The sequence below is a fragment of the Podarcis erhardii genome (genome assembly GCF_964252035.2).
Source record: "Podarcis erhardii genome assembly, chromosome: 7".
Classification (NCBI taxonomy): Eukaryota; Metazoa; Chordata; class Lepidosauria; order Squamata; family Lacertidae; genus Podarcis; species Podarcis erhardii.
Genome location: NC_138511.1, coordinates 68,334,338 through 68,359,226, shown reverse-complemented (window position 1 = coordinate 68,359,226; position 24,889 = coordinate 68,334,338). Strand labels below are relative to the sequence as shown.

Genomic DNA, 24,889 nt, shown 5'->3' with positions numbered 1-24,889 from the left:
GAGTTCTCTTCTTAATTGCATTCTGTTGTATTAGGAACCCCCTCATAACCGCTTTGCTTGCGTCCCAAATTACTCTTTTTTCCACTGTAGTATTCATATTTATTTCAAAATAGTCTCTTAGAGTTTTTTGGGCCTTCTTAGTCACCTCTTCATTCCTAAACAAGGTATCGTTCATCCTCCATCTAAAAGAACCAGTTGGCATCAATTTCGTTTCCATCTTCACAGCATTATGGTCAGAACAGGTTTTGGGGCAGATCTCCACTTTGCTGATCTTTGGAACCAATCCCCTAGTTACCCAAATTTGATCAATTCTTGTCCATGTCATTTTGCTTCAGGATGAGAACAGAAATCGTGTGGCAGCGGCGCTGCAGCAGCAAGAGGCCCCATTAGCTAAAGTGGTCTTCAGGTTAAGAACAGTTTCAGGTTAAGAACGGACCTCCAGAACGAATTAAGTACGTAACTAGAGGTACCACTGTATTTGCTTTAAGAACTCTGCAAAACTGGAAGTAGTGTCCCGGTTTGCGAAGTTTACTTTGGTCTAAGAACGGAAGCCAAACGGTGGAAGGGCACCGGCGCCAGGAGGCCTCATTAGGGAAAGCGCGCCTCGGTTTAAGAACAGACTTCCGGAACAAACTAAGTTTGTAAACCGAGGTACCACTGTATTTGAACAGAACAGTGGGGTGGTTGGAGTATTAACTCTCATCTTAATCAGTAATCTTTTTGTAGTGTGAATATGAAACTTCCTTGTGCCATGCTGCTTGTCTGCATTACAAATGCCTCCCTTTTGCCCTTCTCGCCCACATTGATCCAGTGTTCACAGAAATAGCCTAGTGCACAAAGAGAGGACGGGAAGTATCATTTTTAAAAGAAAAGAAAAATTGCACATGAGGCCACTCTTAAGAAGCTGCTCCTACCGGCCAATTCGCTTCCCATGTCCTAAAGCCCACGAGATGAACTTTCTGGCCATTCCACCCCACTCTCCTTAATCTTTCATGTGCTGTCGCCAGAGCCTCCAATTGGCAACCGGTACAGAAATGGGAGCTGCAAGACGGTGGCCATCCTCTCTGCTCTGCTCTTGAGACACCATCAGCACAATGAACCCTTTGCTGTGAGCTCCTTGGCTGCTTGCAATGGCACAGACGTGGCTGGAGATTTTAGCTGCCTGGGTGAGGTGGATGAGAAGAGTCAGATGGAGGAGCTGCAGAACCACACATCAGGCCTCTGCCAGTCTCTTCCTCTCAATGACATACCCTTATCTCACTTCCACTCAATTTGCTGTCTGCTCTTAGTAGCCATGTGCAAGAGTCCATACCCAAGATCATTTGGCACAGATTAGTTACTCCTTTGCAACTTGCTCTGCCAAAAAAACAAAAAAATTAGGGTTGCCAACTGACCTGGGACCCAATGTATATTGACAGAGCTGAACAACTGTGCAAAAAGTGCAACACAGGATGAAGTTTAAAAGACCTTAAAAACAAACATTATTTGCCTAGCACCTGAAAAGCAAGCAAAAGGGCAAAGTGTGTCTGTCTGTGAAGGCCATGGCTTAAAAGGTTCTTTTGCTCACAACCACCCCCTTAATCAGTTTGCAATATTTATTTATTTATTTATATTTATTAAAGGTTTTTTGATTACAATCCAAATAAATGAACACAATAGTACATATCATAACATATTTTCTTATCTTCTTTGGACTTCCTCACATCTCCCGCTCCAGCGTTCCAAATTATAAAACTTAAACCAGCAATTTATCACCTTGTTTCCTCCTTATTATCTAATTTTCCAATGTTGTATCTCAAATTTTAGATACGTTTATTTCATACCTTAAAAAATTAAGCTTAACCTAATAGTTATCCAAAATTTGTCTTTTCCTAAATTTAACTTATCTTCATAATTCCTTTCGTCTATTTTAATGGCGCCAAGTTATTTATAATCTAGCATCCTTCTTAACCTTCATACAGTTTACAATATTTTTGCAAATAAATCTTGAAATTCTTCCAGTCTTCTTCTACGGTCTCCTCTCCCAGGTCTCGGATTCTGCCGGTCATCTCGGCCAGTTCCATATAGTCTATCAGTTGCATCTGCCATTCTTCCAGTGTGGGTAAATCTTGGGTTTTCCAGTGCTTGGTGACGAGTATCCTTGCTGCCGTTGTTGCATACATAAAAAATGTTCGGTCGAATCAGTTTGCAATATTGCTCAGAAAAGGCGTCAGACTTGTTTCTAAGTTGGCCACTTACATATACCCAAAAAGGGAGGACACAGATATGCACAAAATGTGCATATGCTAAGATACACACACACACACACACACACACACACACACACACACACACACATATATATGCACATTTAGGAATAGTTACCATAATTTAAACATTAAACTACATTTCACCATTGTGGGGAAAACTGTTACCTACTTGAATAAGTTTTTGTTTGCTCTTAAAAAAAAATGCTTTCTTGTTTTATTTTTTCCCCTCCCTCTCTCTCTTGTTATGGTATAATCTGAAATGCAAGTTTTTAAAAAGTAGGAGATTGCCATTCCATTTTATGCAAAATAACAAAACCCTCCTTAGATTGCTCGGTTGTTTGAAAAGCTCAGCCCGGAGGAAGCCAAAATCTGTTCAGAGCAGAGGCCTTGGTAGCAGATGAAGACTGCAGTCTTAAGTACACTTACTATAAGGCATGGGTAGGCAAACTAAGACCCGGGGGCTGGATCCAGCCCAATCGCCTTCTAAATCCGGCCTGCGGACGGTCTGGGAATCACATGTTTTTACATGAGTAGAATGTGTCCTTTTATTTAAAATGCATCTCTGGGTTATTTGTGGGGCATAGGAATATAGTCCGGCCCCCCACAAGGTCTGAGGGACAGTGGACTGGCCCCCTGCTGAAAAAGTTTGCTGACCCCTGGTATAAGGCCTTTAAATGGTGGCCAGGTGCCTAACCTTACAGAAGACAGTCCTCTGCCTGAAGAGCTGTTGAGTCCAAGTCCAGTCTAAAGCTAAAGAACTTCAAGAACCAGGGGAGCTGGGTCCAACTCTTCTAGAGTTGGAGTTGTTGCAGTCAAAGCTCCCTTTCCCCCTATGTATCTAAGGATGCAGTCCTACAGAGATTTACCTGGAAATAAGTCCAATTAAACTCGGTGCTGAGGTATATCCCAAGTATCTTTCATCAACCCCAGGACAAAACAAGAGAGGCACCTGGGAGCCTATTCCCTTCCAAAAACACCATATGCATAGCCAAAATATATTCCAGGTATCTTCAGTAGGATACATCAATCGGAACATCCAGTAAGTGTTGGGGAAAGTGTAACCATCAATCACCCTGTCAGTTAGGGGCCAGGGGCGCCGACTTATAAAAAATATTGGGGGGGCCCATACCGGGGTCCTGCCCCGGGAAGTTTTCTAAATTTTAGATGAAAATTAGTGAGTTTTAAAGTTTTTTAAAAGTATTTTAGAGTCATATGATCAACATTAGAACCCCGAAAACTCGACTCTCTATAACTCCACACTCCGGGAAACTCGACAAGCCTGAAACACTTTTTGGCTTTGAAAAAAGAAACAAAACATAAACACGCACGGTATTTTCGTAAAAAGCTAATTTAATTTACAGTAACAATTATGCTTATAGACTATTACAGAGCAGTGAATATATAGCTCTGAAAAGACTGAAATGATATTTAAATAAATCCTAAACTATCATTAAAAGAATAAAACATAAAATATTGCTGTCGCACAGTAATAGCACTTTGATTAATAAGTGAAATAGCTAATTTAAGCTTACTTTGAATAAGGCTGAGGGTTCATTAAATAAAAATAATATCTCAAAGTTAATGCTTTAATACAGTTAATAAAGTTAATACAGTATGCCTAATACTGTATGTAAATACTGTAATACTGTATGTAAATAACGGGCTTTAATTGGGTCTTACACCCTAAAAATATTTAAGTATTTGAAAATAACAATTACAGTACTATAGTAATATAGAAATACAGTACTAAACTAGTACTAATATTTCGAAACTGAAAATTTAACATTCTGTATGTATTTAATTCTCTATTTTATAAAGATTTTTAATATCTGACAGTGAGTTTGGAGTAGCCCAATGCAAAAATCCTGAGGATCCATGTGGATCCGTGCTTTGTAACCACGTTTTTGCACCACTGTGACCCTAGGCAACAGTGGGTGCGTGATTTTTTTGGTGCAAGATGTAGCCATGGACATGCTATGTGATCTGATGGTGAATTTGGGGTGACCCAATGCAAAAATCCTGAGGATCCATGTGGATCCGTGCTTTCTAACCACGTTTTTGCACCACTGTGACCCTAGGCAACGGTGGGTGCGTGATTTTTTTGGTGCAAGATGTAGCCATGAACATGCTATGTGATCTGATGGTGAATTTGGGGTGACCCAATGCAAAAATCCTGAGGATCCATGTGGATCCGTGCTTTGTAACCACGTTTTTGCACCATTGTGGCCCCAGGCCACAGTGGGTGCGTGATTTTTTTGGTGCAGGCTGTAGCCATGGACATGTAATGTGATCTGATGGTGAATTTGGGGTGACCCAATGCAAAAATCCTGAGGATCCATGTGGATCCGTGCTTTGTAACCACGTTTTTGCACCATTGTGGCCCCAGGCCACAGTGGGTGCGTGATTTTTTTGGTGCAGGCTGTAGCCATGGACATGTAATGTGATCTGATGGTGAATTTGGGGTGACCCAATGCAAAAATCCTGAGGATCCATGTGGATCCGTGCTTTGTCACCACGTTTTAAATGGGGAGGGAAGGAAAAACACAGAAGGGACAAGAAGCACAAGAGGGGTGTGCGGAGAAGCAGCTGGCTAAGAATGCAGGGAAGGAGTTTAACGGGGTGGGGGGGAGGAAAGGAAGGCAAAAGTCCCGGTCCCCCCAAGCCAGCCCTCTCTCTCTCTCTCCCACCTGCAAGTCCCTAGAGCACGGAGAGGAGGAGGTGGTGGGCTGGAGCCTGCACGCAGTGTGACTAGGAAAGAATTAGAAGGAAGGACTCGATCCTTTCCTTAACCCTCTGCTTGCCAGGAGGGCAGGGGATTCCCTGCTCTTTGTTGAGTTTGAGCAAACGCAGCAACAGAAGCGGGTGGGCAGTAAGACCCTGAGGCAGAATGCAGGAAAGCAGCAGCTTCCGCCTTCCCTCCGCCCGACCGCCCGATCTTATTTTTGCCTGATTTTTGCCTATTTTTGCCCCTGCGCTCCGGAGTCAGCTCCAGGGACCACACATTCGCTCAATAACACGCACAGACATTTCCCCTTACTTTTTAGGAGAAAAAATCTGCGTGTTATAGAGCGAAATTTACGGTAATAATTTTCTTAAATTATTGGGGGGGCTGAGCCCCCCCAAACGAATTTTTGAGGGGGCTCGGGCCCCCTCAGGCCCCATGGAGTCGGCGCCTATGTTAGGGGCTCACATACATTTCCTACCTCACAGGGGCTCTGTCTTCCCCCACCCACTGCTCTCGCTTCAGGATCCTTATGCAGGAAGCTGCCTGATACAGTCATACCTCTTGTTACATTCGGTTCAGGTTACGTTCTTTCAGGATACATCCTGCAGCGACCCAGAAGTAATGGAACAGGTTACTTCTGGGTTTCGCCACTCACGCATGCGCAGACGCTCAAAATGATGTCGTGTGCATGCGCAGAAGCAGCAAATCGTGACACACGCAGGCGCGGGTTGCGTTCTGCTCATGTTGCAAATGGGGCTCCGGAATGGATCCCATACGCAACCAGAGGTACTACTGTACTGAGTCAGACCACTAATTCATCTAGCTGAGTATTGTCTTGACAGACGGGCAGTGCTTGTCAGGCTTCTGACAGAGTTTGAACCTGGGACCTTCTGTGTGCAATGTAAGTTCCCTACCACTGAGCCCGAGCCCATCCCCTTAGGAAACCTGAAGGATAGCACACGAATCAATTTTTTAAAAAAACTAAGGCATCCCTGAAGTACCTCTGTTAAACATTGGTCTGTCTGCTCCCCTTTGAAATCCATTCAAGTTGGTGGACATCACTGTGTCTAGCTTAACTATGTACTATGTGAAGTTGTGCTTCCTTTTCTGTGTCATCATGGATCTCCTGCAATTTAGCTTCATCAGGTGACTCCAATTTCTAATATTATGAGAAAGGGAGAAAAACATCTCTCTGTTCATGCCCCTCCCATGAAGGGATTGGGGAGAAACTCGATTCAGTTCCCACTTAAAGTCAAATCTCCCTAATCTGCACTTTCCAAAACAATCTGAGAACCGAAAACATGGTCATCATTTTAAATTTGCACTTGTCCAGATTTTTCAATGCAGTTTTTTTAGCCCAGTGAAGTTTACAAAAATGCATATACTAGGGTAAAGTGTGCATATAAATGCACACAATACTGGGGGGGGGGATGCAAACTGTGAATATTAGGCAAAAAAAAAGTCTGTTAGGAGAAATGTGAACTAAAATGCTGGTGGATTGTCATGAGAATTTAAACAAAAATGGCAAATTGTTGTTGAAATATGGAGCACTGAATTTAAGATTGAACAACATGGGACTATGAGAGAAACTGAAATGAACAGCACCAAAATCATCTGGGTTGGACACATTAGCCTCCAAAACTCTCCCCTGCTTGGTCCTCGCTGGCCTCAAATCACAGATGCTTTGCTTGTACCTTATGGCTCATTTGGTGTATTTCTCTCTGCCCAGAACTCTGTCTCAGAATTGAGCCACTGTGGAGGGAATGCCAAGGAAAGAAGAGGAGGTGGTGTCACTGTACCAATTCCACCCCCAGCCTCTCAAGAGCCTCCCAAGGTCAGTTGTCTTGCCTTTCATTTCATGGAGAAGTGACTGAGAAACTGGAGCTGTTGGAAGAATGACAGGAGAGCGAGAGTTTAGATTCAGCATGGGCAAAATGGGACAAGTGAGGGTTTCTGTAGCAATGAATAGCAGGGCAGCCTCTACCACACAGAAGGACAAACTGACCTGCTTAAAGGGGACGCCATGAGGGTTGAGATTTGGGGGGACGACAGATGGAGACAATGTCAATGTAGTCAGTTAGAGTACTGCATTAGGACCGGGGAGACCCAGGTTGAAACCCACCTTCCCAATGGGTGGTTTGAAGCCAGTTATTATCTCTCAGTCTAACCTACCACATAGACTGTTGTGAAGACAAAAATCAGAGGAAGACCTTTACGATGCCTTGAGTTCCTTGCAGGATAAACACGCAATAAAGGGTAAAATTTAAGGTACTTTCAGGTGTGGGGCTAGGCAATATTGGGTGTGTTGATTCAGAATGCCTCGCATGCACCCTAAACAGAAGCACCCCATTCTGCATAACTTTGTTGCAGTTCCCACTTGTTCTCTCTAATAGTAAACTCGAGTGGTTGAGGACAGATCCATACTGTATACAGTGGCACCTATGGATACGAACGGGATCCGTTCCAGAGCTCTGTTAGCATCTGAAGTAAATGTAAAATGTGTGGGTCGTGTTTCGCTACTTCTGCGCATGCGCATGATGTCATTTTGAGCGTCTGTGCATGCGCGAGCTGCAAAACCCAGAAGTAATGCGCTCCGTTACTTCTGGGTCGCCACAAAGCACAACCCGAAAATACTTAACTTGAAGCTACTTCAGCCCGAGGTATGAGCACATCTGACGTACATTTTTAAAGAATATGACTTCCCCCAAATAATCCTGGGAGCTATGATTTCTCCCTCACAGAGATGTAGTTCCTAGCACCCTTAACAAATGACAGTTCCCAGGATCCTTTGGGGAAAGTCATGCACTTTGAATGTATGCTGTGGATCTGCCTTTGAACGCCTGTCAATACAGAAGTGGTAAGTAGCCACCCTGAAAGAAGGTGGTGGCTTCTACCTAACTCAGAAAGCATCCTTGGTACACAGAAATACAAATGTTTGTAGGTTCAAAGGCTTTTAAAAATCAAACAAGCAAGAAAACTGTCTGACAGGAACATAGGAGCTCCATTTAGTCAATGCTAAGCCATAGATTAGTGCTATGGGAACAAGTCTGGTGAGCCTTGGCCTCTCACCCTCCCAACTCCCTTTTCCTTTTTTGATATAGCAACGAGTAGCACTTTTCAACAAGCCACAGTTTATAGTTATATTTTAACCACAACAAACTATGGTTAGTTTTAAGTATGGTTTGTCTGAACAAACTTGAAATCATGCTTGAAAAATTCCAATTTTTCTTTCTTTCTAGATACTAATATATTGCTTTAGTCTCTATGCCAAACATGTGCATTTCAGTTTGATATATGAGATGTTCATCTGTCCACTGGGAAGCAGTGAGGTGTATTTGGTTTTTCGTGTGTGGGTTTCTGTAAAAAAGAGAGTCAGTTACACTTTCTAATTTTTAAAGGAACTTAATTTATGACAGCTTAAATGAGAACATTCCAGTCCAACAATCTGGGATTGGAATAGGAGTAGAAGCTATCCCCTGCAATAACCAGTGGATAAGGAAGAACAAATCTATTCAGTTTCAGTTTCTCATTTTTCCCAATCTTAAAGTTTGTTCCCCACATTTCTGCACCCCTTTGTGATTTTTAAAAAGGTTCCTCATGAAAATTCATCAGCATTTTAGTGCAAAATTTTCCTGACATGTACATTTCTGTATGCAATTTGGCTTAATATGCATACTTTTTGCAAATGATGTCCCCATATATAATGCATTTCGTATGTCATTTTTACCAATTTTGCATTTTTGTTATTCAAACTTTCCTCTAATGTAAGTTTTCCCCCCTACACATTTTTGGGTTGGAGAACTGCATTGCAAAATTCAGAGATGAGTGGATTTCAAATATATTCTGTGTATTCAAATATATTCCGTGTCTTGTTTCAGGAAGTGTGAATTAAGAAGGTTTGTATTAAAATCCAAACTGAACCAAGTTTCTCTCCCATTCCTATGCCTGGCCTGGCATCAAGTAAATCAGAGACCCAGAGAGTGGCCCTGAGAGTGGCCCTTGGGACTCTCTCTGGGCTGCACCCCTCACTAGCTGTGCTTCACACCCAACTATTTTTGCCTGTCTGATTTGTGCCCTTGAGCTCTGATGATGCCTCTTGCTAACCTGGATGGAGGATAGAGACATGTGTGTGCAGGAAGTAGCCTAGTGTACAAAGGCAAAATTTACATATGTTGTTCTGCCCACTTTTGCCTCTGGTCCTACCCACCACTGGCATGTGGCCCCCAGATGGGAATGTGGCCCTCAAGCTGGAAAATATTCCTGCACCTGAAGTTAAGTGGATGTTTTCCATTGGCTGAGCAGAGCACCAGACATTTAACTGTCATTGCATAAGTAAAAGCCAGGAAGCATGTGGCGTAGACTGATGACAATTGCAGTTTCTCCCATAATGGGAATGCCTTCTCTGATAAGTAACAGGGAACCCATGCTGTGTTAGAATTTTTGTTTTTAAGCGTGCTCGCGAATAGACGTCAAACATAGGCACAGCGGGAACGTTCTGGTGTTCACACTCAGCTAGTGGGTGTTTTGGTGTGGGAATCAATTTCAGCAGCTACCTTAAGCTCAGTCTAACAGTTGCCCTAAGCAGGGTTATAACCAGTGTTTAAGAAACAGCATAGACAGTTCCAGGATTCAGGCTAACAGGAAATTGCTACGGACAACCTAATACCTCAATGCATGCAAGTATTTCACAGCACCCATGCAACGCCAGTATGAAAAATGCCAGACGATTTCCCCTCCATTTAATCTGGAGTCACCTAGATCTGCAAAAGTCTGCCAAGCCCATCAGCTGCAATGGCCCCATCATAGGGTTGCCATATTTCAACAAGTAAAAACCAGGACACCCCCAAAGTTGTAAATCTTTTTTTAGAATCCCCCCTGGACACCCATTCTGCCTTTGAAATCCCAATAATGTATGGGAAATTCCAGACGTATGGCAGCCCTACCCTGTCAAATATCAATGACAAGGAAAGGAGACGATTCAAAACAAAGATGCTTCTAGAGGGCTAGAAACCCTGTTTGTTCATTGCACTCAGCGGTGGAGCATATGACTGTGCTGCCCAGGGCGGGCGCGCTCCCGAGGGGGGCGTGGTACAGAGGGTGCCTTCCCAGGCACAGGATAGCCGCTCAGGTGCCCAGAGCAGTGCACATGCCCTGCAGCCGGGGGCAGAGCGAGCCACTCATGGGGGAGCAGCGAGCCACCTATGGCGGACATTCAGCCTGCCGCCCGCCCGCAACTGCCAAGCCTTCCCCAAGCTGTCAAAACGAAGGGGGAAGGGGGGGAATGCTGCCAGAAAAGAGACGCAGCTTACCCCCTTACCCCAACGGCTTGGGGTAGGCTTGGGAGTTGTGGGCGGGAGGCGCGCCAAATGTCACCCCCCTCAGTGAGGGCACCCAGGGCGACCCACCCCCACTGCTCCCCCTTCCTATGCCCCTGATTGCACTTCCACTGTGAGCCGCATGTGGAATTGCAACGGACTTTCCAACACCTCAGAAGGAACAGGGCAATATACATCCCATTGTGTATGATGCCTTGAACTCCTGGGAGGAAAGGCAGGATATGAATGCAATTAATTATGTCTTGTCCAGACCGAGAGGGCATAACTTAACCACGTGGGTAAGGAAGGGGCAACACACCTGATCGTGCCATTTTAGCAGCCTATTTATTGTGACAATCAATTTTAAAATTTGTGCTAAATCACTTTCTTTTCCAAGTGCCCTGAAAGATGCATTGAGCCAGCAAGTGTCTGGGCTCCCACTTTGGGACACAGCAATTGAACATTCAGCTTGAAAATTCCCAAAGGCTTTATTCCAAAAGTCAGCACAGAGTTTAGGCCCAGCCTATCTGAAGCTTCCATATGAACCTGCCTGAGCTCTGGAATCGTTGCGGGAGGCCCTTCTAGCAGTCCCACCACCCTCACAGGAATGCTTAGTGAGTGTTCCCAACCCCTGGCCTACCTACTGGCAAGTCAGTATGTCAAGTCCAAGTTAAGGTCCATCAACATTGGCAGTTGAGCAGACCCAGCACCTCAGCTCTGCTTCCCTTTGGAACTTTGCATTCTGATTGCAGCATCTGGGCTTGAGGAGGCAGGTGACCCTCACCTGTTCTGAGCCAGCTCCATCTGAGGAATCACACCCCTCCTTCCAGAGCTAGCGAGCCACACTTGGCCAGCTAGGGAGCTGGGCTGTAGGCCCTTGCCTGCCTCAGCCTCCTAGAGCACCCTGCCTGCTGCTCCTTATGCCTCAGAGCCTGCTGTGTTTGTGGAAACAGGGCCCCCTCTGGCTCTGGTGATGGGTCCTCTGCTCTGGTTCCTCTGCACTGACTCCCTCCCCTTGCCATCCTCTTTCACCCTGTGAGTACTTCCTACACCAACCTCTCCTTCCCTATCCCCTGCTTGCCTCCCCGGCATGTCCCAGTCCCGGCTACACCCCTTGCTGGGATCCTCTTCCTCTTCTTCCTCCTCCCAGTTGTGCTGCCAGTTCATTACATTGGGGATCCAATGGGAGAGGGCTTTCTCAGTGGCATTTCCCAGACTTTGGAACTTCTAGAGAAGCTAGACTGGCTCCCTCCTTGTTGTCCCTCTGCTGGCAGGTGGAGAATGTTTTATTCTGGCAGGCCTTTGGAAACTAGCTGTTGTTGTTTTTTAGGAAGTGGCTTTTAAAAGTGCTATGCTGTTTTTACTGTCTGTGTTTTAAATATTGTTTTAATTCTATTAAAATTTAATTACATTTTAAGAATTAACTTTTATATGTTTTTAGTTTTTGAATTTTATCTGTGTCATTTTAATTTGTGTAAGCTGCCTTGAGTCTAGGCCTGGGGGGAAAGGCAGGATATAAATAAATATAATAACAACAATATTAGTCATAGTTGAGAAGCATTGGTTCAGAAGCTGAGCTCTTAACATAGAAGCGAAGATGTTGTCCCAATGCCTGACCTGCACCGCTTTTGAAGAGTGAGTTGGGCACAATCTTTCACACAGTTCCCATTGGGACTGTGCATGCAAATGGGCACTCCTGCCAGTAGGCTGCGCCTGCTTGCGCTAGTGCATCTGAGGATTCATCCTTGGAGATGGCACATGAATACTTGGCCAGCTCACTGTCCTACTCAGCCCTATGTGCTTCCTCGGTTGCCAGGGCAACTCACTCTCTGGAGGCAGAGTGATGGCTGGCTCACAGGATTCTCCTTCCTGTGCTGGGCCGTCCAGCAGCAGCCGGGCAGTCATGTCTCCTGGCAGACTGCTCGGTACCTCCCCGTGAACAGTCTCACTGCTGGGCAACACACCACTGGCATCCCCACTCTGCCTCTTTCTGGCCCAAGGTGAGGTGCTAAGGCCTCAAATCCTACCCTAGACCGAAAGGGTTTCCTGACTCCCTACCCCTCTGGCCTGCTCTGTTGCTGCGCCAAGAACCCAGGATAGCCTCAGAGTTCAGTGCCCAGGATTCTTTGAGGCAGGGAATGTGCTTTGGATGTGCTTTAAAGGCATACACACAGCCTCAGATAATACCAAGGCACACGGTGCTTTCCACAACACATTCCTTTGTGCTGCAGTGGATAAAGGCGTATCTGGCCCTCCAAGGGATTTGCAATGTCCCTGACCCCTTTCTGCGCACACACACATTCTCTCTCTCTCTCCCCCCCCCCCATCTTCTCTTCCAGTTAGCAATGAAGGGCAGCGCGGGCGGGGGAAATCTGTTCTCTATATTTTCCGCATTCTTTCTCTCTCCTTTTTGTCTACTCCATGTGTGTGTTAGCGCTTGTGTCTGTGTGCCTTGCTTTCGTTCCATGCAAACACGAAGGAGAAAGATTTGGCTCCATGTAAACACCAGCTGTGTCAAGAGTGAGCAGCTCCTTTTAGGTCAACAGACAGCTGTGTGGTTGCCAGGCAACGGGGCCTGGGCTCTTCCTCCCCTCCAGCCTCAGCAGTGCCAGGCTCTTCATAGCGCCTTGTGCAGGAGCAAGGTCACCAACCGGGGAGATGGCCTCCACCACGCCGCCGAGGAGGCCAATTAAGCGAGGCAGGATTTGCACGCTCTCACTTCTCGGAGGAAGAGGGGGAAGAGGCTGCGGCCTGCGCAGAGGGCACCACAGGCCGCAGCTTCGCTTCCTAGGCCTTCCGAGATTGTGCAGGATCTGAAAAGGGGGATGCTGCTTGCTGTAGCGCCTCGTAGCTATGGACATTTCTCTCACCGAAGACCACGGCTCTGATTTCCCTTCCCCACATCACACATTGCAGGCTGCGTTTTACCATCTGGTGCATGAGCTGCCCTTGGTTTGTACCTGTGTTTCGTTTGGTGACATACATGAAAACTTCAAGAGACTGACAGGAGGGGCTGAACAGGGAAACGCTTGGTGGTGTGGCATGCTGACAGGATTTCAGAAATGTCAGAGATGGCATTTCACCAGGGAGAGGTGCCAGAGAGTTGAGAGCTGCCTCTGATACATAGGAAGCTGCCTGGTGTCATAGGGGGCATTGGTGGGCACAAGGGCACCTACAGGCACCGTGTTGGTAACCCCTGCTCTACCCTGTGCCCAACACACCTGTATTGCAAAGTATGTTTCGCATAGGGATTTTCCACTTAGATTGCTTTTATTAAGTTGTTTGACAATTCTTAGTGTTATGAATTATATTTGTATTCACCTATTTTACGCCACTTCATAATGAATATAGGAGCTGCTAGATAGCTACTGAGCCAAATTCAATGTGTTAATTATGGCTTTTGAGGCCCTAAACAGCTGAGGACCAATCTATTTGAGAGTGCCTGCTCTTGTATAGTCAATCCCAGTCTCTGTGGCCTGAGGGTGTTGACCTTTTAACCATGCCACAGCCAAGAGATGTTCATCTGGTGGTGGTGGTGAGAAGGGCCTTTTTTGTGGTGGTACCTACCATGCGGAATGACTTTCCCACTGAGGTGAGGTAGAATCATAGAATCATAGAATCATAGAGTTGGAAGAGACCACAAGGGCCATCGAGTCCAACCCCCTGCCAAGCAGGAAACACCATCAGAGCACTCCTGACATATGGTTGTCAAGCCTCTGCTTAAAGACCTCCAAAGAAGGAGACTCCACCACACTCCTTGGCAGCAAATTCCACTGTTGAACAGCTCTTACTGTCAGGAAGTTCTTCCTAATGTTTAGGTGGAATCTTCTTTCTTGTAGTTTGGAACCATTGCTCCGTGTCCGGTAGTTTCTGCCCACTAAATGCATACCTGTTTACCCAGGTGTTTCCCTGGCCACCATTATTTATTTACTTGTTCATCACTTTCCACACAAAAAAAAAAAAGATGTCAGAGAGACTTAGAGATCCCTAAAGTGCATAAGGCTTACCAACATTTAAAAACAAATACGTTGGGTTTGTTTGTTTGTATTTAAACCCAATAAAACACAGATTTTATCTGAAAATTACCCAGCGATACTGAAAAAAAGAGCAAAGCTTACCCTACCCCACCCAACTAAAAGATGAACACCACAAACAGGCTGGAAATCATCCTGCAGTTTGATCCTAATTACTCTCCCCAAAGCCTGGATAAACACCTGTCTCCTGAAAGCTGACACTGAAGGCATCAGACATGTTTCCACAAATGCAGAGTGACCACTGAAAGCCTGTTGTTGCCACCCTTTGTCCCTCCCTGGGTGGGGGCAGATGGAGAAGGGCCTCTGATGATGAAGGCAGGGTGCAGGTTAGTTCATATGGGGAGAGACAGTCCCTGAGGTATCAATGCCCTATAAGGCTTTATAGGTAAAAACCAGCACTTTGAACTGAGTCCCAGGAACTAGCTGGCAGCTAATGCAGTCCGACCAAAATTAGTGTAAGATGTTCAGACTGTCTGGTTCAGTCAACAACCTGTCCTCTGAATTCTGTCCTCTCCAAACTGTCTTCAAAGGCAGCGTCTTTTCTAGTTTCGAGAAAAGGCGAATAAGAGGTGACAGGGCAGAAATGTATAAGATGATCCCTGGCGTGAAGAAAGTAGATAGAGAAATGCACACACCCCTTTCATACCACTAGCACTTGTGAACATCCAATGGAGCTGAATGTTGGGAGATTCAGGACAGATGAAAGAAAGTGCTCCATGCAGTGCATAGTTAAACTATGAAACTTGCTCCCCCACAGGAGGCTGTGATGGCCACCAACTGGTATGGCTTTCAAAGAGGATTAGACAGGTTCCTGGAGGTTAAGGCTACCAATAGCTGCTAGCCAAAATGGGTGTGTTCTGCATCCACTGTCAGAGGCAGTATACCTCTGAATACCAGTAGCTGGGAATTGTAGGGGGGCAGTGCTGATGCTCTCCTGTCCGGCTAGCAGGTATCTGGTTGGTTGCTGTGACAACAGGATGCTGGATTATATGGGCTATTGGCCTGATATGCTCTTCTTATGCATGCTGTTATAACGCATTGCAGTAATCTAACCTTGAGGTTACCACAGTGTGACCACAAATGCTAAGCTAATTGTTATGTACTGAGCTGAATCCTAGAACAATAGGATCCAGAATGCAGCAGTCTGATTAGTCCACAGGAGGCACCCAATCCAGCTCCAGGTGGAAGTGAATCAGCGACCTGATTGGCCTGCAGGAGCAGCCAATCAGGCTCCTGGATGAAGTGGATCCGCAACCTGATTGGCCTGCAGGAGCAGCCCGCAATTAGCCAATCACGCGGGGCCCATTGTGTAAATAATGTATATATAGCTAGACGTTTTGGGGAAAGATTCATTCATTGCTACTATGAGCTGAATAAAGAGCATGAAATTCACACTCGACTCCAAGCATATTTCACTAATCCTAGTTGTAGGCGCCACTTAGTTACTCTGACTGGTATACTGTTGTTGTTTTATAGGTTGTTTTTATTCTGATTTTATGGCTATATGTACACACACACTCATAAACACAAACGATGGACATTAAAGTGGCATATAAATTTGAGGCAAAGTATTCCTGCATTGCAGAGGGTTGGACTAGTTGACCCTTGTAGTCCCTTCAAACTCTGCAATTCTATGATTCTTTGAAATTTGATTCAAACAAACAAACAAACAAAATAGTGTGTGCAAGAATCCCACCCCCCATGTTTTGCTCCACCAGTCATTTTCATCATTACCACCTTTCTTTCAGTATTCATTTGTGAAACTCCTGTTCAATCTGGTTCTGTCATGAAAATTCTATTGTCTTACATTGGGTAGTTTGTTTTGTTTTTTGAACTAATTTATATTATTCTTTTTGCTGTGATCTGTGGCCATGGCATCAGCATCTGTGTCCTCCTGGCAGCCACTATTTTACTCACCTACAGTGCCTCAGACCTTGTGTCATTCTGGGGCATTATGGTGGAGAAAATGGCCAGGAGACTGCCTCTGAGAGGCCGCTGCTACCTGAACAGGTGAGCTCCTTATCCCCTGAACGGCACAGGAATTTCATTCATACCCATTCATTTCTCACTGTATTATTTTCGGAATAAATGGAACCTGACCTGATCTGAACAGGCTGCCTTTGGTTCAATGCATCACACATTCCAAAACTAAAGTGAGGCAGAGTAACTTCAAATCCATGCTCAGGTAGATGGCCTTGAGAAAAACTTAACCTACCTCACGGGGTTGTTGTGAGGCACGCCTACAGCTGCCCTGAGGTCCTGGGGAAGTACTGGGGAGGGTGAGGCACAAATAAACATTTGGAACAATTGATGTTTAAAATGCTGAAAGCAGGCTTCCTGACTCATGGAAAAAAAGCTCTGGGCTTAGATGTTCAGAGAGAAAAACCAACAGCAACTAAATAGGAAAATGCTGCTAGAGCTTCCCAAACAATGACTGTAGTCTTTTGGGACAAAGAAGCAGTCTGCTGTCCCATGTGCAAATGCTAAATTAATCAGTGCTGGTAGGATTCAACCATACATGCCACCTTTGAAAACCAAGAGGGCATTGAACTGTCTGTGAGAGTCAAGGTGCTAACATGACCTTGCAACTTTATTTACCGAACCAAACCTCTCCAGAGTAGTGCCATAGCCATGGGAGGGCTTGTGGGAGCTGGGACTTCATGGGGATATTCCCAGAAGCTCTGTTTTTTTATTTTAAAAAAGCCAAGTTTCTAGTCCCTATCATTTACAGGCATAAAAGGGGAAGTTTGAAAGGAAAGTTCTACCTAGCAGCTGAGTTAAGAAGTAAAGTGGCTCTGCTTCTGTTCCTCATACCAATGAATGTGAAGGTATGGGTCCTCAGCATTGATTTTTGTTAACTTTTATGAAGATTATATTACATTTTGCAGGAAGTACTATTTAATTTAGAAATGTCTAGGGGAAGGCAGATATAAGAAAAAGAGAGGTCTCATCAGGCAGCCACTTTTTTTTTTTGCAGAACTATCTTCCTCCTAGCTTCACAATTGGCACAACAGATGTACATACCTGGAAATCAAATGCTGATTCATCTGGCTGCCTTGCCCCTCTCGCTCTTACTCTGGTTCAGGGATGCCACCTGTATGCTTACTCATTTACAGTGGTACCTGGGGTTAAGAACTTAATTCGTTCTCAAGGTCTGTTCTTAACATGAAACAGTTCTTAACCTGAGGTACCACTTTAGCTAATGGGGCCTCCCGCTGCCGCTGCACCACCACTGTGCAATTTCTGTTCTCATCCTGAAGCAAAGTTCTTAACCCGAGGTACTGTTTCTGGGTTAGCGGAGTCTGTAACCTGAAGCGTCTGTAACCCAAGGTACCACTGTATATGTTAATCCATCAAACTTTTTTTTTAAAAAATACAGTCTTCAATACAAAAGTTTTTTGTAGTTGTGAAACTACTTTGTGTTAAATTTGTCACAACCACTAGCCAATAGGCGCCCTCCACAGGTAGATCTTCCCGATTCAACTCCTCCATGCTGAAACTGCATAAAATGTGTTTCACAGGAAAGGCGGTCTTTTTATTGCTCATTTGTGATGATTTGCTCTCATGATGGTATCAGGGTAGTTATATGCAATCCCACTTTCATGACACTGTTTGAGTTTGCAAAGGTTTCAGGGTGGAAACCCTGCTTTGCTTTCAATAGGTACACACCCCATAGCTTCTTGCTGAAACCCTTTTTTTTTCTTTCATGCCACAGATATCCCAGTTTACTCTTTATCTCCTGTTGTTGTTGTGTTATAGTACAAGAGAGCCAGTCCAGACAGCAATCACGCAGCAACGCTGGGGAAGCATTGCAGAACAACTAGCAGTGTGGAATGATGTGTTGACAGTCTACTAATGCTCTACTATTGTGTCAATTGCATGTTGCAGGATTCACCTGGAGAAGAAATGCCAGTCTGGAGGGCTCTCTATTTTACGAAGGACAGTTCTCTATTGAAAGGCGCCTTCTGAAGAACCGTCTGGCCAAGTCCTGTTCTAAGGTAAAGAATTAGGGAGGACAGGAGACGCCTTCATGTTCCCATCCACAGCACTGGGCAGCAGAATGTTGAACAGGCTCAAAGGGCACCTGGTCACAGTCTTTCCCACTATGGTGAGATGTACTGTCTTTTGATATAAATTATAGCAATCTTTTCTAAATTGCATCTGGATATATAAATTGGCATTAGCATTTGCTAATTCATTGCTTTATTTCGCCCTCTTTTTCAGCGCTGCCTAAGCAGCCACCCTCTTTAAAGGACTCAGCTGAGAATAAGGATGGGCAGGTGCAAAAGGGAACGGGGCTGTTGCCTCTTTATGAGTGATGCAGAAGACAGAATTTCAGGGGGTGTCACTTTCATGTCAAACTGCGCCTGCTGAAGTTCCCTCTGCTACACAACTACTGAAGGTGCAAGGGGCACCCTGGCCACATATGCACCCTTTAAGGTGCTCTTATATCACTTTAATGGTCATGGCTTCCCCCAAAGCATCCTGGGAACTGTAGTTTGTTAAAGATGCTGAGAGTTGTTAGGAGACCCCTAGTCCCTTCACAGAGCCACCCTCTCCGGAGTGGTATAGCGGTCAATCCCTCTTCCTTAGGAAATGCTAGTGCTGTGAGGGGAACAGGAGTCTCGCATTACCCTTAACAAAAGACAGTCCCCAGGATTTGGGGGTGGGGTGGGGGGAGCCAGGGCTGTTTAAAGTGGCATGATGCTTCTTTAAATGTGTGGTGCAGGTGTGACCTCTGTTGAGATGGAAGACATTTGTGCATTAATAAAGCAGCAAAACTGCCTCTGCCACCATCTCCCTTTACCAACCATTGTTTAGGATTTTGCTCTTTTGCATTCACCTATAATGTCCCCTCCACTATACTGTTAGAGACCACATACAACAAACACAGAGCACAATTTTTTTCGGTTGCTGGCCTGCGCTAGCACCTAGTGCTAAAACTAGTTCTGCATTCAGAGCCGGCAACTGCTGCACCCTCCGCACCCTGGTGGGTTGCAACCCCCCGCCCCGTCCACTCTTCTCCATGCTGAGCAGCTGGGTCCGGGAGCCGCCATTTTAAATTTCCCACAATGCCCGCAAGATAGCACCACCCAGTGGGGAAATTTCCCCATGGGAAATTTAAGGTGGCAGTTCGCAGCTGCCAGCTGCAGAGTTGCTAGCCCCCCCCCCCCCCGCTTGAGCTGGTGACCCCTTCAAACCTGGAGCCAGTCCTAATCTCTCCCAGTTGGAGAGAATCAAATGGAAATGCTATCTGTTGACAGATACTTTTGACCTGGAATTTCTGATTCAGCAAGAAGAAAACCCTCTCTCCTCTTGTCTCTTATCTTTCAGTCTACAGTATCTTGCTTGCTTCTGCAACATACTTGGGCTCACCCCTTTCTCCTTTTTTGCTTGCTACTCCTATAAATATGAGGGCCTGTAGCCTTATCCCCCCCCCCCCCCGCTGTCAGCCTGGTTGGTGCTGTGAAAATAAAGAGCATGGATCCTTTAAATCAGACCCTGGAAGGTCACAGTTGGTTTGGCAGGTGGCTGGCTTTTTCTGATCTTTTTCCAGGCTCATTGTTTGATTTGGCCAAGATCACAGGAGGAGAAGGGAGGTGGGGAACATTTTGGGGTCGGTTTTTTTCCCCCCCTCTCTCTCTCTCTCCCTCCCTGCACTCAGAGAAGCTCAGCAAAGGGAAATGCCTGTTTTGTGCCCTTCTCCTTTCTCATGAGAAGGGGCGGGGGGGGGGCAGAGGACTAGCAACGGAGAGGGTGAGCCTGGCAGAGAGAGGCTGGGGAGAGCATTGCTTCAGCAAAGGAGATTGTTCAGAAATGCCATCCCCAAAGGAAAGAGGCTTTGCGGCAAAAGCCACATTCCCCTCCCTGTTTCCTCCCTCTCCACCCCCCCCCATTCCTCCTAGCTTTCTCCTTTCACTGTACAGATGGCTCTCAAGCCTCTCATATTTGCTGTGGCAGTTCTCACCCCCCCTTCTCCTTCCCCACCAGTCCATCAGTATGCATCATGTGTTTTTTTTCACCATGGCAACCTCCTTTCTCCCTCCCCAGCGCCCCCCCCCCCGCTTTCCAAAAGCACTTAGTAGCAATACCCATGACCCTGTGGATATTGCTAACCTCTCCTCACCACCCACAGGTAGAGGCTGCCTTGCGCCTCCTCCTCCTCCTCCTCCCTCCTCTGCTCTCCCAGCCCGCCTGCCTGCCTATCTCTCCCACCTCTGTGGCCCCCTCCACCTCCACCCATCCCACCCTCCAGCAAGGCTGCTGCACCCCCTCCTAGAGTAAGGACACTGACAGGGCTGTCTTTCGATTCCTGGAACTTTCACGCCAGGCTGTGTTTATGGCACTGGCATTCTCCCGCCACCGCCCCCCCCCCCTGCACCCACCCATCTGTCTCTCTTAACCTGTCTGCAGTCCAGAGTCAATGCTGCTGCCTCCTTCTTCCTTTTGCTGGTTGGTACACAACAGCTACCCTCACAGCCATCTATCAAGTCCCCCCCCCCCCCGCACTACACCGCCTCCCCATCCAGGGAAGCTGTGGCCTGCAGGTGCTAGGAGACCTGTCGCCTTGCTAGGATCTGCAGTCTGCATTAATGGCTAGGAAGGAGGAAGCTTGCCCTCAGCTTCTCTCTCCCCCCCTGATGCTGAAGGACAGCAAAGGGCAGGTGGTGCTCCTGCTAGGTGACAACTTTCCCACAATGATTCATGCGCCCACAAGCAAGAGCGAGAGGCTGCCTGGCAGGAGAGGAGCGCATGCCGCGCCGTTTGCTCATGCCCAAGAGAGATGCCACGTAGGCCAAGGGCCAGGTCTCTGCCTACATAACTGTAGGAGATAGAAGTGCACAGCTCTGGCACAAACAGGATTGGTCTGCAAGACAGGCCCCTGTTTCACACTTTGCGTTTGCCAGAATCAAAACAGTGATAAATTATGCAAATCCACTTTTTACTTCTTCTTTAGAGAAAATGAGCATGCATTCACGGGGGTCACTCTCAGTTTGCTGCCCTCCTCCGTCTCCACCCGCCTTATTTGCATTGGGATTGCTGAGTCAGGAAACATCCAGCTGTACCCTGAACTCCAGCTGTGCACTTTTGAGCGCAGGGTGCGATGCTGGAGGCAGCAGAGGATTTGAGAAATGAGGATCCGAGCTTAAGGGACGCACAAGAAGGAATCCCACCTAGAGTTAAGGTGCTTGTTGTCAGCAGAGGTTGCCTGCATCCTTCCATTCAAGCGATCTGTAGTAATAGCTACTGGGTGGAGCGATCTTATGGAGTTGACAGTTGGGAGAGTCTGTAGAGGAGTAACCACAGTGGAAGTTTCTTCAGCTAGGGCTAGTAGGGTGCAGCTCTCATAAGAATCTAAACACGTGCCTACACCCACACCCACACCCCAAAGCCATAGCCATAGCCCCATCTGTCTCCTAACACCCACACTCACATCCATACCTTTCCATTGACTGAGGTTGTGTATACACCATGCATTTAAAGCATATTCCCCTGCTCTGCCCCAAAGAATTCTGGGAACTGTGGTGCTGGGAATTATAGTTTGTGAAGGATAAACTACTGTTCCCAGGATTATTGCAGGGGTGAGGTGGGAATGTGCTTTAAAAGTGTGGTGTTTACATGGCCTAAGAAAGTTAGTGTGGTGTAGTGGTTAGAGTGTTGAACTAGGACCTGGGAGACCAGGGTTCAAATTGCCCACCAGCCATGAAACTCACTGGGTGACCTCGGGCAAGTCACTGTCTCCTAACCTAACCCACTTCCCAAGGTTGTTGTGAGGATAAAATGGGGTGCGGGGGAACCGTGCATGCCACCTTGGGCTCCTTGGAGGGGGGGAGGGTATAACTTAAATCATTCAATCAGTGCTCATGGTGTATAACTCCCCCACAAACAAATCAGAATGAATGCTCAATATACAATGACTGTAACCTTCATTTAAGCAAATCAGAGTGAATATTTGATAAATACATCATCTGAAGAAACTCAAAGACTACCACTGATAAGCCTGCTTGGGGTTTCAGACAAAAGTCTTTTCCAACCCTATTTGGAAATGGCAGGCATTGAACCCATGGCCTTCTGCACATCAGGCATGTGCTCTACCATTCAGCTGTAGCCCCTTGCCAAGACAAGAGGGAGAAAAGTGACTTGCACAAGACCAGGAACTGGAGGTATGTGTGATGGTAATGTCAACCATTGCAATGGCTGCTATGGTTCTATCTCCTCTCTCCAAATTTATCAGTACTATGGGGACAAATCAGCACTCAGCACCACGACTATCATTGGCTACTAACCCTGATGACAATATTCTACCTCCACTGACAGAGACAGTGAATGCTGCTGAATGCCATGTGGGGACATTTGCTGTTGTGCTCAGGTTGTGCTTGTGGGCATCTCATGTGCATCTGGTTGGCCACTGTGAGCACTGGATCCTGGACCAGATGGATTCAGCATGTCTCTTCTTATGTTCTTACATGAGAAGAACATGTAATTTCCCAGTTGACTTCAGCCTGCAACCAGTTTGGGCTGCCTACTAGACCATTTTGGAAACTCCTGCTTACTCAGGTTAGGACTATACTAAGCCTTAACTCCTAACTGGGTAAGAAAGAGATCCTTCAACAGATAAAAGATATTTACAAGGAGAACTGAAGCAAGAAGAATGCAGGACAGCTCCCTTGAAAAAGAGTGATCAGGCCAAGGTTGAAGAAGACCCATTTACTGAGCATTCTTGATTTGTTTTTCCAAAGTTTGTGGGGAAGTTAGCTATTTACTGATAGGGAGGCATTTAGGGCTCCCCATCCCTGTCCTAAACAGTTGATTACCAATGAAATAAGCACACATTGACCCAAGGTGCACCTCCTTTTGCTTTCTTTTGAAGGGTAGAGAAAAGAAGGAAGGAAAAGGGAGTCGGTAAAAACATGAGAGTTGTGGTTGGATTTTAAGAGCAAACAAAGCCTGTTGGTGAGAGGATCTGAGTCTGCCCCCTCCTGCAGATTATCTTCCATTGTCCTTCCTGCCCAGCACGTTAACTCCTCAACAGGCTTATTTTGGGTCCTGGAGCCCAGCTGCAGGGGCAAGGGCGGGGGACGGGGATGAGTTCTGGCAGCAGATGCAGAGATGGAAACCGTGGGAGGAAGCTCAGTGCTGGCCCAAGACATTTGCCTTCCTGAAGCAGAGCCTAAATGGCACTCTTCCCTCCCTGCTGCAGTGCTTCAGAAAGAAAAGGAAAGGTCTTGCTACACCACCAGTTCCTGCCTTCATTCTAGCACCAGTCGGCCAGTTGAATGGCAGGCCAGCCCTGAGTATACCAGGAAAAATTGTGGAATTGAATCAGATATCCCCTACCCCCCAAAAGAGGTGTCCTATGCTAGGAGTGATCCTTTTTCCTGCATGACCCCAAAGTAGGTGTGGCTACCCCATTTTCTCTCTTTCTGTGCCACCCCCTTTGTCTCTCTTCCTGCTACCTTTTTTGCCCGCCTGCCCATCCCAGACAGGCTGATGGTAAACGGACAGATCACCATTTCAAGAAATCTGAATTGATCATTTGCAGGGGGCTTTCCCTTTCTTCTCTTCCATCACTCTATTTTGGCTTTTTTGGGTTGTCCTACTCCAGATCACTTCCTTCTTGATTACTCCCAACTGTATGAAATGTGGTCAAACTTACCCATGCAGCGTTGTGTGTGCCTGGCATCCTATTTAAACTGGGGCATTAGCCTCTCATTCCTCCAAGCACACACCCCAATTCCATGAACAAAGCTGACCAGACAGGCAGCCGAATCTTCCTTCAACACTGACAGCCAGGCCACGGCCTCCAGCGCACATGAGATCAATGGGCTAGCTCAGGGGATGGTGCAGAACAGCACTTTACTGCACATTTCTCCTAATCCAAACATTTTTCTGTATGCCATTTTGTCTAATATGCACTTCTTCAAGCATTTTCCTGTAATAGAATACATTTTAGGTATTTTAATGAATGCATGCATTAAAAAATCTGAACTTTCCCCAATATATGCATTTTGGCACACATTTTTGTCCAGAGAAATGTGTATTTCAAAAGAGATCTTTGAGTTTGCATATTGTTTCTGATTAGGTGGATTCATATTAAAATGTCATCCGAATCAGATTTGTTCCCCATCATATAAACACCTTAGGAGTGTATGGATTGCAGGGACTTAGTTATGCGTTTATTGCCTATCCAGTCATTTATCTTTTTTTTTTTTTTAGAAAAAAAGGAGGGAAACCTCCACAACCTACACCACTTTGTAGTTTCTGCAACATGTCAAGGAACTTGTGGTAGCTCTTGTATAATTATGGATCATATTTCCCATGGGGTCTTGCTTGTGGCTGAACATTTTTTAGAATCTCTGCTTTATTTGGGGGCTAACAAGGGGTGAGAGGTGGGAAGGAAGCTTGCACTCTGTGCATTCTGCACTGGCTGAACTACATCTCCCACTGGCCGTGGGTGCTGAGACTGATGGGATTCCTCATCCCAGTATAGACAAATGAGGAGCTAGATGGACCAATGATCTCAGTATAAAAAAATATTTCTTTGTTCCTATTGCCCATGTTTTT

The 24,889-nt window shown here is 46.1% G+C and overlaps 1 long non-coding RNA gene across 4 annotated transcripts; it reads left to right on the top strand.

Annotated features, from left to right (window-relative positions):
• The first annotated feature begins 10,962 nt into the window (after positions 1 to 10,962).
• On the top strand, positions 10,963 to 18,517 carry LOC309346228. Of its 4 annotated transcripts, none has more exons than XR_014158496.1 (2): positions 10,963 to 11,324; positions 18,212 to 18,517. It is a non-coding gene; the product is annotated as an uncharacterized lncRNA (long non-coding RNA). The 4 variants fall into 4 exon arrangements; XR_014158497.1 differs by lacking the exon at positions 10,963 to 11,324 and adding an exon at positions 11,353 to 11,563; XR_014158498.1 differs by lacking the exon at positions 10,963 to 11,324 and adding an exon at positions 11,579 to 12,289.
• The last annotated feature ends 6,372 nt before the right edge of the window (positions 18,518 to 24,889 follow it).